Source organism: Carassius gibelio, chromosome B19 (assembly GCF_023724105.1).
Source record: "Carassius gibelio isolate Cgi1373 ecotype wild population from Czech Republic chromosome B19, carGib1.2-hapl.c, whole genome shotgun sequence".
Classification (NCBI taxonomy): Eukaryota; Metazoa; Chordata; class Actinopteri; order Cypriniformes; family Cyprinidae; genus Carassius; species Carassius gibelio.
The window spans coordinates 2,384,662-2,403,169 of NC_068414.1; the positions used below are offsets into that span (position 1 = coordinate 2,384,662).

Genomic DNA, 18,508 nt, shown 5'->3' on the forward strand with positions numbered 1-18,508 from the left:
TAAACACGAAGTGGTCAAACGCAGAGAGTGCCTATAATAACCAAAAGCCCAATCAAGGCAATCTCTTTCTCATGCCTCTATCTGAAAAGTTGGATAAAATCTTATATGAAAAAAAAAGTCTTTTAAAGAAATCCCTTATTCCGAGGTCACCGTAGCCACCAGATCCAGTCTGTATCCACTTCAGTCACCCGGATCCAGTCCGTATACAGAGAAGATGGTGGATCAACACCTAGAAAGGACCTCTATGGCCCAGAAACACAGCGGAGACCGTGACAACTAGATGAGCCGCAGATACAAATCCCCTGTAAAGACCACCTGGACAAGACCACAGGAAACAGATGATTCTTCTGCACAGTCTGACATTCCTGCAGCCTGGAGCTGATCTACCTGTTTCGTCTGACAAGGGGAGAACTGTCTCCCCGATTGAGCCTGGTTTCTCACCGGGTTTTTTCTCCATCCTTTCACCGATCGAGTTTTGGTTTCTTCCCTCTGTCGCTTCTGGCAGGCGGAGCTGGGGACACTTCATGTACAGCGATATCGTTGACTTGATTGCAAATTATTGCACAGATACTATTTAAACTGAACTTAGCTGAATGATGTCATCAAAGAGTTCAATAACGAAATGCCTTTAACTGTCATTTTGCTTTTTGACGCACTGTGTTCCTAATTAATGTTGTTCAGTTGCATTGACGCAATACTTTCTGTTTAAAGCGCAATTTAAAAAAAAACAAAAAAAAAGAGTCCAAACAATGACCCCTGCTACGGGTAGTGTTCCAAGTGTTATGCGACTTCAGCTAATGATGGGTCCATCAGAAATTTTACGGTGCTAGGGCTGGGTCTGCGTCAGAAGAAGCCATGCATTGTTTAGTTATGTCAGTGCAGTGCCGTCAGTTGGGGGAGAAACGGCAGCATGCACGGCTCCTCGTTAGTATAGTGGACAGTATCTCCGCCTGTCACGCGGAAGACCGGGGTTCGATTCCCCGACGGGGAGAGCTGGTTCTTTTCGTCTTCCGAATGATCCATCCAAAATGTTTGGTTGGATTCGCAGGTCACAGAAGGAGTTCTGCTTCGACGTCAGCCCGAGCCAAAGGACATGCGTTGGCCGGGAATCGAACGCGGGTCAACTGCTTGGAAGGCAGCTATGCTCACCACTATACCAACAACGCAGGCGGAAGTCAGTAGCTTTATTGACGCACTGTGTTCCTAATAAATGTTGTTCAGTTGCATTGACACAATACTTTTTGTTTAAAGCGCAATTAAAAAAAAAAAAAAAAAAAAAAAGAGTCCAAACAATGACCCCTGCTACGGGTAGTGTTGCAAGTGTTATGCAACTTCAGCTAATGATGGGTCCATCCGAAATTATTCCATCCAAAAGTTTTGGGTGGAGGCACAGGTCACAGAGGGAGTTCTGCTTCGACGTCAGCCCGAGCCAAAGGACATGCGCACTGCTCTCTCCAACTGCTTGGAAGGCAGCTATGCTCACCACTATACCACCAACGCAGTCAGCAGTCAGCAACTTGCGCCGTCACTAAGAAGGCTCGAAGTGCACGAGTCGCCGATAGGGCTAGAGGAGCAGATGAGATCTTTGTTTGGACCCGTCACTAAAGAGAGCCTTCAAGAATTTGCATCCCGTCACGTACAAGAAAGCGCTGCCTTCCCATCCGGCTAAATAAACACGAAGTGGTCAAACGCAGAGAGTGCCTATTCAGACGATGACCAGTGGCAAGCCCTCTCGCAGCATGCTGCTGGACGGTCAAACTGATTCTGCTCTTGACATTTCGATGTAGCTCTGCTGTGAGCAGAGCACCCAAAAATACAGGTCACTCGCAAAAGTTCCCCTCCACGGAAATCTTTAGTAAAAGGCGAAAGATTTATGCGACAATGAAGAGAAACTCGAGCTGTGTCTCCAAACCCTTGGGCCTGTGCGCTGCCTCTGTTAAACTACTACGCTCGCCAAGGGTCATCAAGGGTGACAATGCCTGCCCACATGTGTTTCGTCAGCACCCCCCCCCCCCCTACTCCAAAAGGGAGGAGTAAAACTCAAAAAAGTCCTCTCGGTCCACCAATAACCAAAAGCCCAATCAAGGCAATCTCTTTCTCATGCCTCTATCTGAAAAGTTGGATAAAATCTTATATGAAAAAAAAAGTCTTTTAAAGAAATCCCTTATTCCGAGGTCACCGTAGCCACCAGATCCAGTCTGTATCCGCTTCAGTCACCCGGATCCAGTCCGTATACAGAGAAGATGGTGGATCAACACCTAGAAAGGACCTCTATGGCCCAGAAACACAGCGGAGACCGTGACAACTAGATGAGCCGCAGATACAAATCCCCTGTAAAGACCACCTGGACAAGACCACAGGAAACAGATGATTCTTCTGCACAGTCTGACATTCCTGCAGCCTGGAGCTGATCTACCTGTTTCGTCTGACAAGGGGAGAACTGTCTCCCCGATTGAGCCTGGTTTCTCACCGGGTTTTTTCTCCATCCTTTCACCGATCGAGTTTTGGTTTCTTGCCTCTGTCGCTTCTGGCAGGCGGAGCTGGGGACACTTCATGTACAGCGATATCGTTGACTTGATTGCAAATTATTGCACAGATACTATTTAAACTGAACTTAGCTGAATGATGTCATCAAAGAGTTCAATAACGAAATGCCTTTAACTGTCATTTTGCTTTTTGACGCACTGTGTTCCTAATTAATGTTGTTCAGTTGCATTGACGCAATACTTTCTGTTTAAAGCGCAATTTAAAAAAAAAAAAAAAAGAGTCCAAACAATGACCCCTGCTACGGGTAGTGTTCCAAGTGTTATGCGACTTCAGCTAATGATGGGTCCATCCGAAATTATTCCATCCAAAAGTTTTGGGTGGAGGCACAGGTCACAGAGGGAGTTCTGCTTCGACGTCAGCCCGAGCCAAAGGACATGCGTTGGCCGGGAATCGAATCCGGGTCAACTGCTTGGAAGGCAGCTATGCTCACCACTATACCACCAACGCAGTCAGCAGTCAGCAACTTGCGCCGTCACTAAGAAGGCTCGAAGTGCACGAGTCGCCGATAGGGCTAGAGGAGCAGATGAGATCTTTGTTTGGACCCGTCACTAAAGAGAGCCTTCAAGAATTTGCATCCCGTCACGTACAAGAAAGCGCTGCCTTCCCATCCGGCTAAATAAACACGAAGTGGTCAAACGCAGAGAGTGCCTATAATAACCAAAAGCCCAATCAAGGCAATCTCTTTCTCATGCCTCTATCTGAAAAGTTGGATAAAATCTTATATGAAAAAAAAAGTCTTTTAAAGAAATCCCTTATTCCGAGGTCACCGTAGCCACCAGATCCAGTCTGTATCCGCTTCAGTCACCCGGATCCAGTCCGTATACAGAGAAGATGGTGGATCAACACCTAGAAAGGACCTCTATGGCCCAGAAACACAGCGGAGACCGTGACAACTAGATGAGCCGCAGATACAAATCCCCTGTAAAGACCACCTGGACAAGACCACAGGAAACAGATGATTCTTCTGCACAGTCTGACATTCCTGCAGCCTGGAGCTGATCTACCTGTTTCGTCTGACAAGGGGAGAACTGTCTCCCCGATTGAGCCTGGTTTCTCACCGGGTTTTTTCTCCATCCTTTCACCGATCGAGTTTTGGTTTCTTCCCTCTGTCGCTTCTGGCAGGCGGAGCTGGGGACACTTCATGTACAGCGATATCGTTGACTTGATTGCAAATTATTGCACAGATACTATTTAAACTGAACTTAGCTGAATGATGTCATCAAAGAGTTCAATAACGAAATGCCTTTAACTGTCATTTTGCTTTTTGACGCACTGTGTTCCTAATTAATGTTGTTCAGTTGCATTGACGCAATACTTTCTGTTTAAAGCGCAATTTAAAAAAAAAAAAAAAAAAAAAAAAGAGTCCAAACAATGACCCCTGCTACGGGTAGTGTTCCAAGTGTTATGCGACTTCAGCTAATGATGGGTCCATCCGAAATTATTCCATCCAAAAGTTTTGGGTGGAGGCACAGGTCACAGAGGGAGTTCTGCTTCGACGTCAGCCCGAGCCAAAGGACATGCGCACTGCTTTCTCCAACTGCTTGGAAGGCAGCTATGCTCACCACTATACCACCAACGCAGTCAGCAGTCAGCAACTTGCGCCGTCACTAAGAAGGCTCGAAGTGCACGAGTCGCCGATAGGGCTAGAGGAGCAGATGAGATCTTTGTTTGGACCCGTCACTAAAGAGAGCCTTCAAGAATTTGCATCCCGTCACGTACAAGAAAGCGCTGCCTTCCCATCCGGCTAAATAAACACGAAGTGGTCAAACGCAGAGAGTGCCTATAATAACCAAAAGCCCAATCAAGGCAATCTCTTTCTCATGCCTCTATCTGAAAAGTTGGATGAAATCTTATATGAAAAAAAAAAGTCTTTTAAAGAAATCCCTTATTCCGAGGTCACCGTAGCCACCAGATCCAGTCTGTATCCGCTTCAGTCACCCGGATCCAGTCCGTATACAGAGAAGATGGTGGATCAACACCTAGAAAGGACCTCTATGGCCCAGAAACACAGCGGAGACCGTGACAACTAGATGAGCCGCAGATACAAATCCCCTGTAAAGACCACCTGGACAAGACCACAGGAAACAGATGATTCTTCTGCACAGTCTGACATTCCTGCAGCCTGGAGCTGATCTACCTGTTTCGTCTGACAAGGGGAGAACTGTCTCCCCGATTGAGCCTGGTTTCTCACCGGGTTTTTTCTCCATCCTTTCACCGATCGAGTTTTGGTTTCTTCCCTCTGTCGCTTCTGGCAGGCGGAGCTGGGGACACTTCATGTACAGCGATATCGTTGACTTGATTGCAAATTATTGCACAGATACTATTTAAACTGAACTTAGCTGAATGATGTCATCAAAGAGTTCAATAACGAAATGCCTTTAACTGTCATTTTGCTTTTTGACGCACTGTGTTCCTAATAAATGTTGTTCAGTTGCATTGACACAATACTTTTTGTTTAAAGCGCAATTAAAAAAAAAAAAAAAAAAAAAAAAAGAGTCCAAACAATGACCCCTGCTACGGGTAGTGTTGCAAGTGTTATGCGACTTCAGCTAATGATGGGTCCATCCGAAATTATTCCATCCAAAAGTTTTGGGTGGAGGCACAGGTCACAGAGGGAGTTCTGCTTCGACGTCAGCCCGAGCCAAAGGACATGCGCACTGCTTTCTCCAACTGCTTGGAAGGCAGCTATGCTCACCACTATACCACCAACGCAGTCAGCAGTCAGCAGTCAGCAACTTGCGCCGTCACTAAGAAGGCTCGAAGTGCACGAGTCGCCGATAGGGCTAGAGGAGCAGATGAGATCTTTGTTTGGACCCGTCACTAAAGAGAGCCTTCAAGAATTTGCATCCCGTCACGTACAAGAAAGCGCTGCCTTCCCATCCGGCTAAATAAACACGAAGTGGTCAAACGCAGAGAGTGCCTATAATAACCAAAAGCCCAATCAAGGCAATCTCTTTCTCATGCCTCTATCTGAAAAGTTGGATAAAATCTTATTTGAAAAAAAAAGTCTTTTAAAGAAATCCCTTATTCCGAGGTCACCGTAGCCACCAGATCCAGTCTGTATCCGCTTCAGTCACCCGGATCCAGTCCGTATACAGAGAAGATGGTGGATCAACACCTAGAAAGGACCTCTATGGCCCAGAAACACAGCGGAGACCGTGACAACTAGATGAGCCGCAGATACAAATCCCCTGTAAAGACCACCTGGACAAGACCACAGGAAACAGATGATTCTTCTGCACAGTCTGACATTCCGGCAGCCTGGAGCTGATCTACCTGTTTCGTCTGAGAAGGGGAGAACTGTCTCCCCGATTGAGCCTGGTTTCTCACCGGGTTTTTTCTCCATCCTTTCACCGATCGAGTTTTGGTTTCTTCCCTCTGTCGCTTCTGGCAGGCGGAGCTGGGGACACTTCATGTACAGCGATATCGTTGACTTGATTGCAAATTATTGCACAGATACTATTTAAACTGAACTTAGCTGAATGATGTCATCAAAGAGTTCAATAACGAAATGCCTTTAACTGTCATTTTGCTTTTTGACGCACTGTGTTCCTAATTAATGTTGTTCAGTTGCATTGACGCAATACTTTCTGTTTAAAGCGCAATTTAAAAAAAAAAAAAAAAAAAAAAAGAGTCCAAACAATGACCCCTGCTACGGGTAGTGTTCCAAGTGTTATGCGACTTCAGCTAATGATGGGTCCATCCGAAATTATTCCATCCAAAAGTTTTGGGTGGAGGCACAGGTCACAGAGGGAGTTCTGCTTCGACGTCAGCCCGAGCCAAAGGACATGCGCACTGCTTTCTCCAACTGCTTGGAAGGCAGCTATGCTCACCACTATACCACCAACGCAGTCAGCAGTCAGCAACTTGCGCCGTCACTAAGAAGGCTCGAAGTGCACGAGTCGCCGATAGGGCTAGAGGAGCAGATGAGATCTTTGTTTGGACCCGTCACTAAAGAGAGCCTTCAAGAATTTGCATCCCGTCACGTACAAGAAAGCGCTGCCTTCCCATCCGGCTAAATAAACACGAAGTGGTCAAACGCAGAGAGTGCCTATAATAACCAAAAGCCCAATCAAGGCAATCTCTTTCTCATGCCTCTATCTGAAAAGTTGGATAAAATCTTATTTGAAAAAAAAAGTCTTTTAAAGAAATCCCTTATTCCGAGGTCACCGTAGCCACCAGATCCAGTCTGTATCCGCTTCAGTCACCCGGATCCAGTCCGTATACAGAGAAGATGGTGGATCAACACCTAGAAAGGACCTCTATGGCCCAGAAACACAGCGGAGACCGTGACAACTAGATGAGCCGCAGATACAAATCCCCTGTAAAGACCACCTGGACAAGACCACAGGAAACAGATGATTCTTCTGCACAGTCTGACATTCCGGCAGCCTGGAGCTGATCTACCTGTTTCGTCTGAGAAGGGGAGAACTGTCTCCCCGATTGAGCCTGGTTTCTCACCGGGTTTTTTCTCCATCCTTTCACCGATCGAGTTTTGGTTTCTTCCCTCTGTCGCTTCTGGCAGGCGGAGCTGGGGACACTTCATGTACAGCGATATCGTTGACTTGATTGCAAATTATTGCACAGATACTATTTAAACTGAACTTAGCTGAATGATGTCATCAAAGAGTTCAATAACGAAATGCCTTTAACTGTCATTTTGCTTTTTGACGCACTGTGTTCCTAATTAATGTTGTTCAGTTGCATTGACGCAATACTTTCTGTTTAAAGCGCAATTTAAAAAAAAAACAAAACAAAAAAAAGAGTCCAAACAATGACCCCTGCTACGGGTAGTGTTCCAAGTGTTATGCGACTTCAGCTAATGATGGGTCCATCAGAAATTTTACGGTGCTAGGGCTGGGTCTGCGTCAGAAGAAGCCATGCATTGTTTAGTTATGTCAGTGCAGTGCCGTCAGTTGGGGGAGAAACGGCAGCATGCACGGCTCCTCGTTAGTATAGTGGACAGTATCTCCGCCTGTCACGCGGAAGACCGGGGTTCGATTCCCCGACGGGGAGAGCTGGTTCTTTTCGTCTTCCGAATGATCCATCCAAAATGTTTGGTTGGAGTCGCAGGTCACAGAAGGAGTTCTGCTTCGACGTCAGCCCGAGCCAAAGGACATGCGTTGGCCGGGAATCGAACCCGGGTCAACTGCTTGGAAGGCAGCTATGCTCACCACTATACCACCAAGGCAGGCGGAAGACAGTAGCTTTATTGACGCACTGTGTTCCTAATAAATGTTGTTCAGTTGCATTGACACAATACTTTTTGTTTAAAGCGCAATAAAAAAAAAAAAAAAAAGAGTCCAAACAATGACCCCTGCTACCGGTAGTGTTGCAAGTGTTATGCGACTTCAGCTAATGATGGGTCCATCCGAAATTATTCCATCCAAAAGTTTTGGGTGGAGGCACAGGTCACAGAGGGAGTTCTGCTTCGACGTCAGCCCGAGCCAAAGGATATGCGTTGGCCGGGAATCGAATCCGGGTCAACTGCTTGGAAGGCAGCTATGCTCACCACTATACCACCAACGCAGTCAGCAGTCAGCAACTTGCGCCGTCACTAAGAAGGCTCGAAGTGCACGAGTCGCCGATAGGGCTAGAGGAGCAGATGAGATCTTTGTTTGGACCCGTCACTAAAGAGAGCCTTCAAGAATTTGCATCCCGTCACGTACAAGAAAGCGCTGCCTTCCCATCCGGCTAAATAAACACGAAGTGGTCAAACGCAGAGAGTGCCTATAATAACCAAAAGCCCAATCAAGGCAATCTCTTTCTCATGCCTCTATCTGAAAAGTTGGATAAAATCTTATATGAAAAAAAAGTCTTTTAAAGAAATCCCTTATTCCGAGGTCACCGTAGCCACCAGATCCAGTCTGTATCCGCTTCAGTCACCCGGATCCAGTCTGTATCCAGAGAAGATGGTGGATCAACACCTAGAAAGGACCTCTATGGCCCAGAAACACAGCGGAGACCGTGACAACTAGATGAGCCGCAGATACAAATCCCCTGTAAAGACCACCTGGACAAGACCACAGGAAACAGATGATTCTTCTGCACAGTCTGACATTCCTGCAGCCTGGAGCTGATCTACCTGTTTCGTCTGACAAGGGGAGAACTGTCTCCCCGATTGAGCCTGGTTTCTCACCGGGTTTTTTCTCCATCCTTTCACCGATCGAGTTTTGGTTTCTTCCCTCTGTCGCTTCTGGCAGGCGGAGCTGGGGACACTTCATGTACAGCGATATCGTTGACTTGATTGCAAATTATTGCACAGATACTATTTAAACTGAACTTAGCTGAATGATGTCATCAAAGAGTTCAATAACGAAATGCCTTTAACTGTCATTTTGCTTTTTGACGCACTGTGTTCCTAATAAATGTTGTTCAGTTGCATTGACACAATACTTTTTGTTTAAAGCGCAATTAAAAAAAAAAAAAAAAAAAAAAAGAGTCCAAACAATGACCCCTGCTACGGGTAGTGTTGCAAGTGTTATGCGACTTCAGCTAATGATGGGTCCATCCGAAATTATTCCATCCAAAAGTTTTGGGTGGAGGCACAGGTCACAGAGGGAGTTCTGCTTCGACGTCAGCCCGAGCCAAAGGACATGCGCACTGCTTTCTCCAACTGCTTGGAAGGCAGCTATGCTCACCACTATACCACCAACGCAGTCAGCAGTCAGCAACTTGCGCCGTCACTAAGAAGGCTCGAAGTGCACGAGTCGCCGATAGGGCTAGAGGAGCAGATGAGATCTTTGTTTGGACCCGTCACTAAAGAGAGCCTTCAAGAATTTGCATCCCGTCACGTACAAGAAAGCGCTGCCTTCCCATCCGGCTAAATAAACAAGAAGTCGTCAAACGCAGAGAGTGCCTATAATAACCAAAAGCCCAATCAAGGCAATCTCTTTCTCATGCCTCTATCTGAAAAGTTGGATAAAATCTTATATGAAAAAAAAAGTCTTTTAAAGAAATCCCTTATTCCGAGGTCACCGTAGCCACCAGATCCAGTCTGTATCCGCTTCAGTCACCCGGATCCAGTCCGTATACAGAGAAGATGGTGGATCAACACCTAGAAAGGACCTCTATGGCCCAGAAACACAGCGGAGACCGTGACAACTAGATGAGCCGCAGATACAAATCCCCTGTAAAGACCACCTGGACAAGACCACAGGAAACAGATGATTCTTCTGCACAGTCTGACATTCCTGCAGCCTGGAGCTGATCTACCTGTTTCGTCTGACAAGGGGAGAACTGTCTCCCCGATTGAGCCTGGTTTCTCACCGGGTTTTTTCTCCATCCTTTCACCGATCGAGTTTTGGTTTCTTCCCTCTGTCGCTTCTGGCAGGCGGAGCTGGGGACACTTCATGTACAGCGATATCGTTGACTTGATTGCAAATTATTGCACAGATACTATTTAAACTGAACTTAGCTGAATGATGTCATCAAAGAGTTCAATAACGAAATGCCTTTAACTGTCATTTTGCTTTTTGACGCACTGTGTTCCTAATTAATGTTGTTCAGTTGCATTGACGCAATACTTTCTGTTTAAAGCGCAATTTAAAAAAAAAACAAAACAAAAAAAAGAGTCCAAACAATGACCCCTGCTACGGGTAGTGTTCCAAGTGTTATGCGACTTCAGCTAATGATGGGTCCATCAGAAATTTTACGGTGCTAGGGCTGGGTCTGCGTCAGAAGAAGCCATGCATTGTTTAGTTATGTCAGTGCAGTGCCGTCAGTTGGGGGAGAAACGGCAGCATGCACGGCTCCTCGTTAGTATAGTGGACAGTATCTCCGCCTGTCACGCGGAAGACCGGGGTTCGATTCCCCGACGGGGAGAGCTGGTTCTTTTCGTCTTCCGAATGATCCATCCAAAATGTTTGGTTGGAGTCGCAGGTCACAGAAGGAGTTCTGCTTCGACGTCAGCCCGAGCCAAAGGACATGCGTTGGCCGGGAATCGAACCCGGGTCAACTGCTTGGAAGGCAGCTATGCTCACCACTATACCACCAACGCAGGCGGAAGACAGTAGCTTTATTGACGCACTGTGTTCCTAATAAATGTTGTTCAGTTGCATTGACACAATACTTTTTGTTTAAAGCGCAATAAAAAAAAAAAAAAAAAGAGTCCAAACAATGACCCCTGCTACCGGTAGTGTTGCAAGTGTTATGCGACTTCAGCTAATGATGGGTCCATCCGAAATTATTCCATCCAAAAGTTTTGGGTGGAGGCACAGGTCACAGAGGGAGTTCTGCTTCGACGTCAGCCCGAGCCAAAGGATATGCGTTGGCCGGGAATCGAATCCGTGTCAACTGCTTGGAAGGCAGCTATGCTCACCACTATACCACCAACGCAGTCAGCAGTCAGCAACTTGCGCCGTCACTAAGAAGGCTCGAAGTGCACGAGTCGCCGATAGGGCTAGAGGAGCAGATGAGATCTCTGTTTGGACCCGTCACTAAAGAGAGCCTTCAAGAATTTGCATCCCGTCACGTACAAGAAAGCGCTGCCTTCCCATCCGGCTAAATAAACACAAAGTGGTCAAACGCAGAGAGTGCCTATAATAACCAAAAGCCCAATCAAGGCAATCTCTTTCTCATGCCTCTATCTGAAAAGTTGGATGTAGCTCTGCTGTGAGCAGAGCACCCAAAAATACAGGTCACTCGCAAAAGTTCCCCTCCACGGAAATCTTTAGTAAAAGGCGAAAGATTTATGCGACAATGAAGAGAAACTCGAGCTGTGTCTCCAAACCCTCGGGCCTGTGCGCTGCCTCTGTTAAACTACTACGCTCGCCAAGGGTCATCAAGGGTGACAATGCCTGCCCACATGTGTTTCGTCAGCACCCCCCCCCCCTACTCCAAAAGGGAGGAGTAAAACTCAAAAAAGTCCTCTCGGTCCACCAATAACCAAAAGCCCAATCAAGGCAATCTCTTTCTCATGCCTCTATCTGAAAAGTTGGATAAAATCTTATATGAAAAAAAAAGTCTTTTAAAGAAATCCCTTATTCCGAGGTCACCGTAGCCACCAGATCCAGTCTGTATCCGCTTCAGTCACCCGGATCCAGTCCGTATCCAGAGAAGATGGTGGATCAACACCTAGAAAGGACCTCTATGGCCCAGAAACACAGCGGAGACCGTGACAACTAGATGAGCCGCAGATACAAATCCCCTGTAAAGACCACCTGGACAAGACCACAGGAAACAGATGATTCTTCTGCACAGTCTGACATTCCTGCAGCCTGGAGCTGATCTACCTGTTTCGTCTGACAAGGGGAGAACTGTCTCCCCGATTGAGCCTGGTTTCTCACCGGGTTTTTTCTCCATCCTTTCACCGATCGAGTTTTGGTTTCTTGCCTCTGTCGCTTCTGGCAGGCGGAGCTGGGGACACTTCATGTACAGCGATATCGTTGACTTGATTGCAAATTATTGCACAGATACTATTTAAACTGAACTTAGCTGAATGATGTCATCAAAGAGTTCAATAACGAAATGCCTTTAACTGTCATTTTGCTTTTTGACGCACTGTGTTCCTAATTAATGTTGTTCAGTTGCATTGACGCAATACTTTCTGTTTAAAGCGCAATTTAAAAAAAAAAAAAAAAGAGTCCAAACAATGACCCCTGCTACGGGTAGTGTTCCAAGTGTTATGCGACTTCAGCTAATGATGGGTCCATCCGAAATTATTCCATCCAAAAGTTTTGGGTGGAGGCACAGGTCACAGAGGGAGTTCTGCTTCGACGTCAGCCCGAGCCAAAGGACATGCGTTGGCCGGGAATCGAATCCGGGTCAACTGCTTGGAAGGCAGCTATGCTCACCACTATACCACCAACGCAGTCAGCAGTCAGCAACTTGCGCCGTCACTAAGAAGGCTCGAAGTGCACGAGTCGCCGATAGGGCTAGAGGAGCAGATGAGATCTTTGTTTGGACCCGTCACTAAAGAGAGCCTTCAAGAATTTGCATCCCGTCACGTACAAGAAAGCGCTGCCTTCCCATCCGGCTAAATAAACACGAAGTGGTCAAACGCAGAGAGTGCCTATAATAACCAAAAGCCCAATCAAGGCAATCTCTTTCTCATGCCTCTATCTGAAAAGTTGGATAAAATCTTATATGAAAAAAAAGTCTTTTAAAGAAATCCCTTATTCCGAGGTCACCGTAGCCACCAGATCCAGTCTGTATCCGCTTCAGTCACCCGGATCCAGTCTGTATCCAGAGAAGATGGTGGATCAACACCTAGAAAGGACCTCTATGGCCCAGAAACACAGCGGAGACCGTGACAACTAGATGAGCCGCAGATACAAATCCCCTGTAAAGACCACCTGGACAAGACCACAGGAAACAGATGATTCTTCTGCACAGTCTGACATTCCTGCAGCCTGGAGCTGATCTACCTGTTTCGTCTGACAAGGGGAGAACTGTCTCCCCGATTGAGCCTGGTTTCTCACCGGGTTTTTTCTCCATCCTTTCACCGATCGAATTTTGGTTTCTTGCCTCTGTCGCTTCTGGCAGGCGGAGCTGGGGACACTTCATGTACAGCGATATCGTTGACTTGATTGCAAATTATTGCACAGATACTATTTAAACTGAACTTAGCTGAATGATGTCATCAAAGAGTTCAATAACGAAATGCCTTTAACTGTCATTTTGCTTTTTGACGCACTGTGTTCCTAATAAATGTTGTTCAGTTGCATTGACACAATACTTTTTGTTTAAAGCGCAATTAAAAAAAAAAAAAAAAAAAAAAAAAAAAGAGTCCAAACAATGACCCCTGCTACGGGTAGTGTTGCAAGTGTTATGCGACTTCAGCTAATGATGGGTCCATCCGAAATTATTCCATCCAAAAGTTTTGGGTGGAGGCACAGGTCACAGAGGGAGTTCTGCTTCGACGTCAGCCCGAGCCAAAGGACATGCGTTGGCCGGGAATCGAATCCGGGTCAACTGCTTGGAAAGCAGCTATGCTCACCACTATACCACCAACGCAGTCAGCAGTCAGCAACTTGCGCCGTCACTAAGAAGGCTCGAAGTGCACGAGTCGCCGATAGGGCTAGAGGAGCAGATGAGATCTTTGTTTGGACCCGTCACTTAAGAGAGCCTTCAAGAATTTGCATCCCGTCACGTACAAGAAAGCGCTGCCTTCCCATCCGGCTAAATAAACACGAAGTGGTCAAACGCAGAGAGTGCCTATTCAGACGATGACCAGTGGCAAGCCCTCTCGCAGCATGCTGCCGGACGGTCAAACTGATTCTGCTCTTGACATTTCGATGTAGCTCTGCTGTGAGCAGAGCACCCAAAAATACAGGTCACTCGCAAAAGTTCCCCTCCACGGAAATCTTTAGTAAAAGGCGAAAGATTTATGCGACAATGAAGAGAAACTCGAGCTGTGTCTCCAAACCCTCGGGCCTGTGCGCTGCCTCTGTTAAACTACTACGCTCGCCAAGGGTCATCAAGGGTGACAATGCCTGCCCACATGTGTTTCGTCAGCACCCCCCCCCCCCCCTACTCCAAAAGGGAGGAGTAAAACTCAAAAAAGTCCTCTCGGTCCACCAATAACCAAAAGCCCAATCAAGGCAATCTCTTTCTCATGCCTCTATCTGAAAAGTTGGATAAAATCTTATATGAAAAAAAAAGTCTTTTAAAGAAATCCCTTATTCCGAGGTCACCGTAGCCACCAGATCCAGTCTGTATCCGCTTCAGTCACCCGGATCCAGTCCGTATCCAGAGAAGATGGTGGATCAACACCTAGAAAGGACCTCTATGGCCCAGAAACACAGCGGAGACCGTGACAACTAGATGAGCCGCAGATACAAATCCCCTGTAAAGACCACCTGGACAAGACCACAGGAAACAGATGATTCTTCTGCACAGTCTGACATTCCTGCAGCCTGGAGCTGATCTACCTGTTTCGTCTGACAAGGGGAGAACTGTCTCCCCGATTGAGCCTGGTTTCTCACCGGGTTTTTTCTCCATCCTTTCACCGATCGAGTTTTGGTTTCTTGCCTCTGTCGCTTCTGGCAGGCGGAGCTGGGGACACTTCATGTACAGCGATATCGTTGACTTGATTGCAAATTATTGCACAGATACTATTTAAACTGAACTTAGCTGAATGATGTCATCAAAGAGTTCAATAACGAAATGCCTTTAACTGTCATTTTGCTTTTTGACGCACTGTGTTCCTAATTAATGTTGTTCAGTTGCATTGACGCAATACTTTCTGTTTAAAGCGCAATTTAAAAAAAAAAAAAAAAGAGTCCAAACAATGACCCCTGCTACGGGTAGTGTTCCAAGTGTTATGCGACTTCAGCTAATGATGGGTCCATCCGAAATTATTCCATCCAAAAGTTTTGGGTGGAGGCACAGATCACAGAGGGAGTTCTGCTTCGACGTCAGCCCGAGCCAAAGGACATGCGTTGGCCGGGAATCGAATCCGGGTCAACTGCTTGGAAGGCAGCTATGCTCACCACTATACCACCAACGCAGTCAGCAGTCAGCAACTTGCGCCGTCACTAAGAAGGCTCGAAGTGCACGAGTCGCCGATAGGGCTAGAGGAGCAGATGAGATCTTTGTTTGGACCCGTCACTAAAGAGAGCCTTCAAGAATTTGCATCCCGTCACGTACAAGAAAGCGCTGCCTTCCCATCCGGCTAAATAAACACGAAGTGGTCAAACGCAGAGAGTGCCTATAATAACCAAAAGCCCAATCAAGGCAATCTCTTTCTCATGCCTCTATCTGAAAAGTTGGATAAAATCTTATATGAAAAAAAAAGTCTTTTAAAGAAATCCCTTATTCCGAGGTCACCGTAGCCACCAGATCCAGTCTGTATCCGCTTCAGTCACCCGGATCCAGTCCGTATACAGAGAAGATGGTGGATCAACACCTAGAAAGGACCTCTATGGCCCAGAAACACAGCGGAGACCGTGACAACTAGATGAGCCGCAGATACAAATCCCCTGTAAAGACCACCTGGACAAGACCACAGGAAACAGATGATTCTTCTGCACAGTCTGACATTCCTGCAGCCTGGAGCTGATCTACCTGTTTCGTCTGACAAGGGGAGAACTGTCTCCCCGATTGAGCCTGGTTTCTCACCGGGTTTTTTCTCCATCCTTTCACCGATCGAGTTTTGGTTTCTTCCCTCTGTCGCTTCTGGCAGGCGGAGCTGGGGACACTTCATGTACAGCGATATCGTTGACTTGATTGCAAATTATTGCACAGATACTATTTAAACTGAACTTAGCTGAATGATGTCATCAAAGAGTTCAATAACGAAATGCCTTTAACTGTCATTTTGCTTTTTGACGCACTATGTTCCTAATTAATGTTGTTCAGTTGCATTGACGCAATACTTTCTGTTTAAAGCGCAATTTAAAAAAAAACAAAAAAAAAGAGTCCAAACAATGACCCCTGCTACGGGTAGTGTTCCAAGTGTTATGCGACTTCAGCTAATGATGGGTCCATCAGAAATTTTACGGTGCTAGGGCTGGGTCTGCGTCAGAAGAAGCCATGCATTGTTTAGTTATGTCAGTGCAGTGCCGTCAGTTGGGGGAGAAACGGCAGCATGCACGGCTCCTCGTTAGTATAGTGGACAGTATCTCCGCCTGTCACGCGGAAGACTGGGGTTCGATTCCCCGACGGGGAGAGCTGGTTCTTTTCGTCTTCCGAATGATCCATCCAAAATGTTTGGTTGGATTCGCAGGTCACAGAAGGAGTTCTGCTTCGACGTCAGCCCGAGCCAAAGGACATGCGTTGGCCGGGAATCGAACGCGGGTCAACTGCTTGGAAGGCAGCTATGCTCACCACTATACCAACAACGCAGGCTGAAGTCAGTAGCTTTATTGACGCACTGTGTTCCTAATAAATGTTGTTCAGTTGCATTGACACAATACTTTTTGTTTAAAGCGCAATTAAAAAAAAAAATAATAAAAAAAAGAGTCCAAACAATGACCCCTGCTACGGGTAGTGTTGCAAGTGTTATGCGACTTCAGCTAATGATGGGTCCATCCGAAATTATTCCATCCAAAAGTTTTGGGTGGAGGCACAGGTCACAGAGGGAGTTCTGCTTCGACGTCAGCCCGAGCCAAAGGACATGCGCACTGCTCTCTCCAACTGCTTGGAAGGCAGCTATGCTCACCACTATACCACCAACGCAGTCAGCAGTCAGCAACTTGCGCCGTCACTAAGAAGGCTCGAAGTGCACGAGTCGCCGATAGGGCTAGAGGAGCAGATGAGATCTTTGTTTGGACCCGTCACTAAAGAGAGCCTTCAAGAATTTGCATCCCGTCACGTACAAGAAAGCGCTGCCTTCCCATCCAGCTAAATAAACACGAAGTGGTCAAACGCAGAGAGTGCCTATTCAGACGATGACCAGTGGCAAGCCCTCTCGCAGCATGCTGCCGGACGGTCAAACTGATTCTGCTCTTGACATTTCGATGTAGCTCTGCTGTGAGCAGAGCACCCAAAAATACAGGTCACTCGCAAAAGTTCCCCTCCACGGAAATCTTTAGTAAAAGGCGAAAGATTTATGCGACAATGAAGAGAAACTCGAGCTGTGTCTCCAAACCCTCGGGCCTGTGCGCTGCCTCTGTTAAACTACTACGCTCGCCAAGGGTCATCAAGGGTGACAATGCCTGCCCACATGTGTTTCGTCAGCACCCCCCCCCCCCCCTACTCCAAAAGGGAGGAGTAAAACTCAAAAAAGTCCTCTCGGTCCACCAATAACCAAAAGCCCAATCAAGGCAATCTCTTTCTCATGCCTCTATCTGAAAAGTTGGATAAAATCTTATATGAAAAAAAAAGTCTTTTAAAGAAATCCCTTATTCCGAGGTCACCGTAGCCACCAGATCCAGTCTGTATCCGCTTCAGTCACCCGGATCCAGTCCGTATCCAGAGAAGATGGTGGATCAACACCTAGAAAGGACCTCTATGGCCCAGAAACACAGCGGAGACCGTGACAACTAGATGAGCCGCAGATACAAATCCCCTGTAAAGACCACCTGGACAAGACCACAGGAAACAGATGATTCTTCTGCACAGTCTGACATTCCTGCAGCCTGGAGCTGATCTACCTGTTTCGTCTGACAAGGGGAGAACTGTCTCCCCGATTGAGCCTGGTTTCTCACCGGGTTTTTTCTCCATCCTTTCACCGATCGAGTTTTGGTTTCTTGCCTCTGTCGCTTCTGGCAGGCGGAGCTGGGGACACTTCATGTACAGCGATATCGTTGACTTGATTGCAAATTATTGCACAGATACTATTTAAACTGAACTTAGCTGAATGATGTCATCAAAGAGTTCAATAACGAAATGCCTTTAACTGTCATTTTGCTTTTTGACGCACTGTGTTCCTAATTAATGTTGTTCAGTTGCATTGACGCAATACTTTCTGTTTAAAGCGCAATTTAAAAAAAAAAAAAAAAGAGTCCAAACAATGACCCCTGCTACGGGTAGTGTTCCAAGTGTTATGCGACTTCAGCTAATGATGGGTCCATCCGAAATTATTCCATCCAAAAGTTTTGGGTGGAGGCACAGGTCACAGAGGGAGTTCTGCTTCGACGTCAGCCCGAGCCAAAGGACATGCGTTGGCCGGGAATCGAATCCGGGTCAACTGCTTGGAAGGCAGCTATGCTCACCACTATACCACCAACGCAGTCAGCAGTCAGCAACTTGCGCCGTCACTAAGAAGGCTCGAAGTGCACGAGTCGCCGATAGGGCTAGAGGAGCAGATGAGATCTTTGTTTGGACCCGTCACTAAAGAGAGCCTTCAAGAATTTGCATCCCGTCACGTACAAGAAAGCGCTGCCTTCCCATCCGGCTAAATAAACACGAAGTGGTCAAACGCAGAGAGTGCCTATAATAACCAAAAGCCCAATCAAGGCAATCTCTTTCTCATGCCTCTATCTGAAAAGTTGGATAAAATCTTATATGAAAAAAAAGTCTTTTAAAGAAATCCCTTATTCCGAGGTCACCGTAGCCACCAGATCCAGTCTGTATC

The 18,508-nt window shown here is 46.7% G+C and overlaps 5 non-coding genes across 5 annotated transcripts; all 5 read right to left on the reverse strand.

Annotated features, from left to right (window-relative positions):
- Positions 1-1,785: 1,785 nt before the first annotated feature.
- On the reverse strand, positions 1,786-1,900 carry LOC127980535 (U5 spliceosomal RNA). Its single transcript, XR_008159554.1, has one exon. It is a non-coding gene; the product is annotated as a U5 spliceosomal RNA (small nuclear RNA).
- An 8,574-nt stretch (positions 1,901-10,474) lies between these two features.
- trnag-ucc (transfer RNA glycine (anticodon UCC)) lies at positions 10,475-10,546 on the reverse strand. Its single transcript has one exon. It is a non-coding gene; the product is annotated as a tRNA-Gly (tRNA).
- A 605-nt stretch (positions 10,547-11,151) lies between these two features.
- Positions 11,152-11,266, reverse strand: LOC127980536 (U5 spliceosomal RNA). The gene has a single exon (XR_008159555.1). It is a non-coding gene; the product is annotated as a U5 spliceosomal RNA (small nuclear RNA).
- A 2,522-nt stretch (positions 11,267-13,788) lies between these two features.
- LOC127980537 (U5 spliceosomal RNA) lies at positions 13,789-13,903 on the reverse strand. Its single transcript, XR_008159556.1, has one exon. It is a non-coding gene; the product is annotated as a U5 spliceosomal RNA (small nuclear RNA).
- A 3,050-nt stretch (positions 13,904-16,953) lies between these two features.
- Positions 16,954-17,068, reverse strand: LOC127980539 (U5 spliceosomal RNA). Its single transcript, XR_008159558.1, has one exon. It is a non-coding gene; the product is annotated as a U5 spliceosomal RNA (small nuclear RNA).
- Between the last annotated feature and the right edge of the window lie 1,440 nt (positions 17,069-18,508).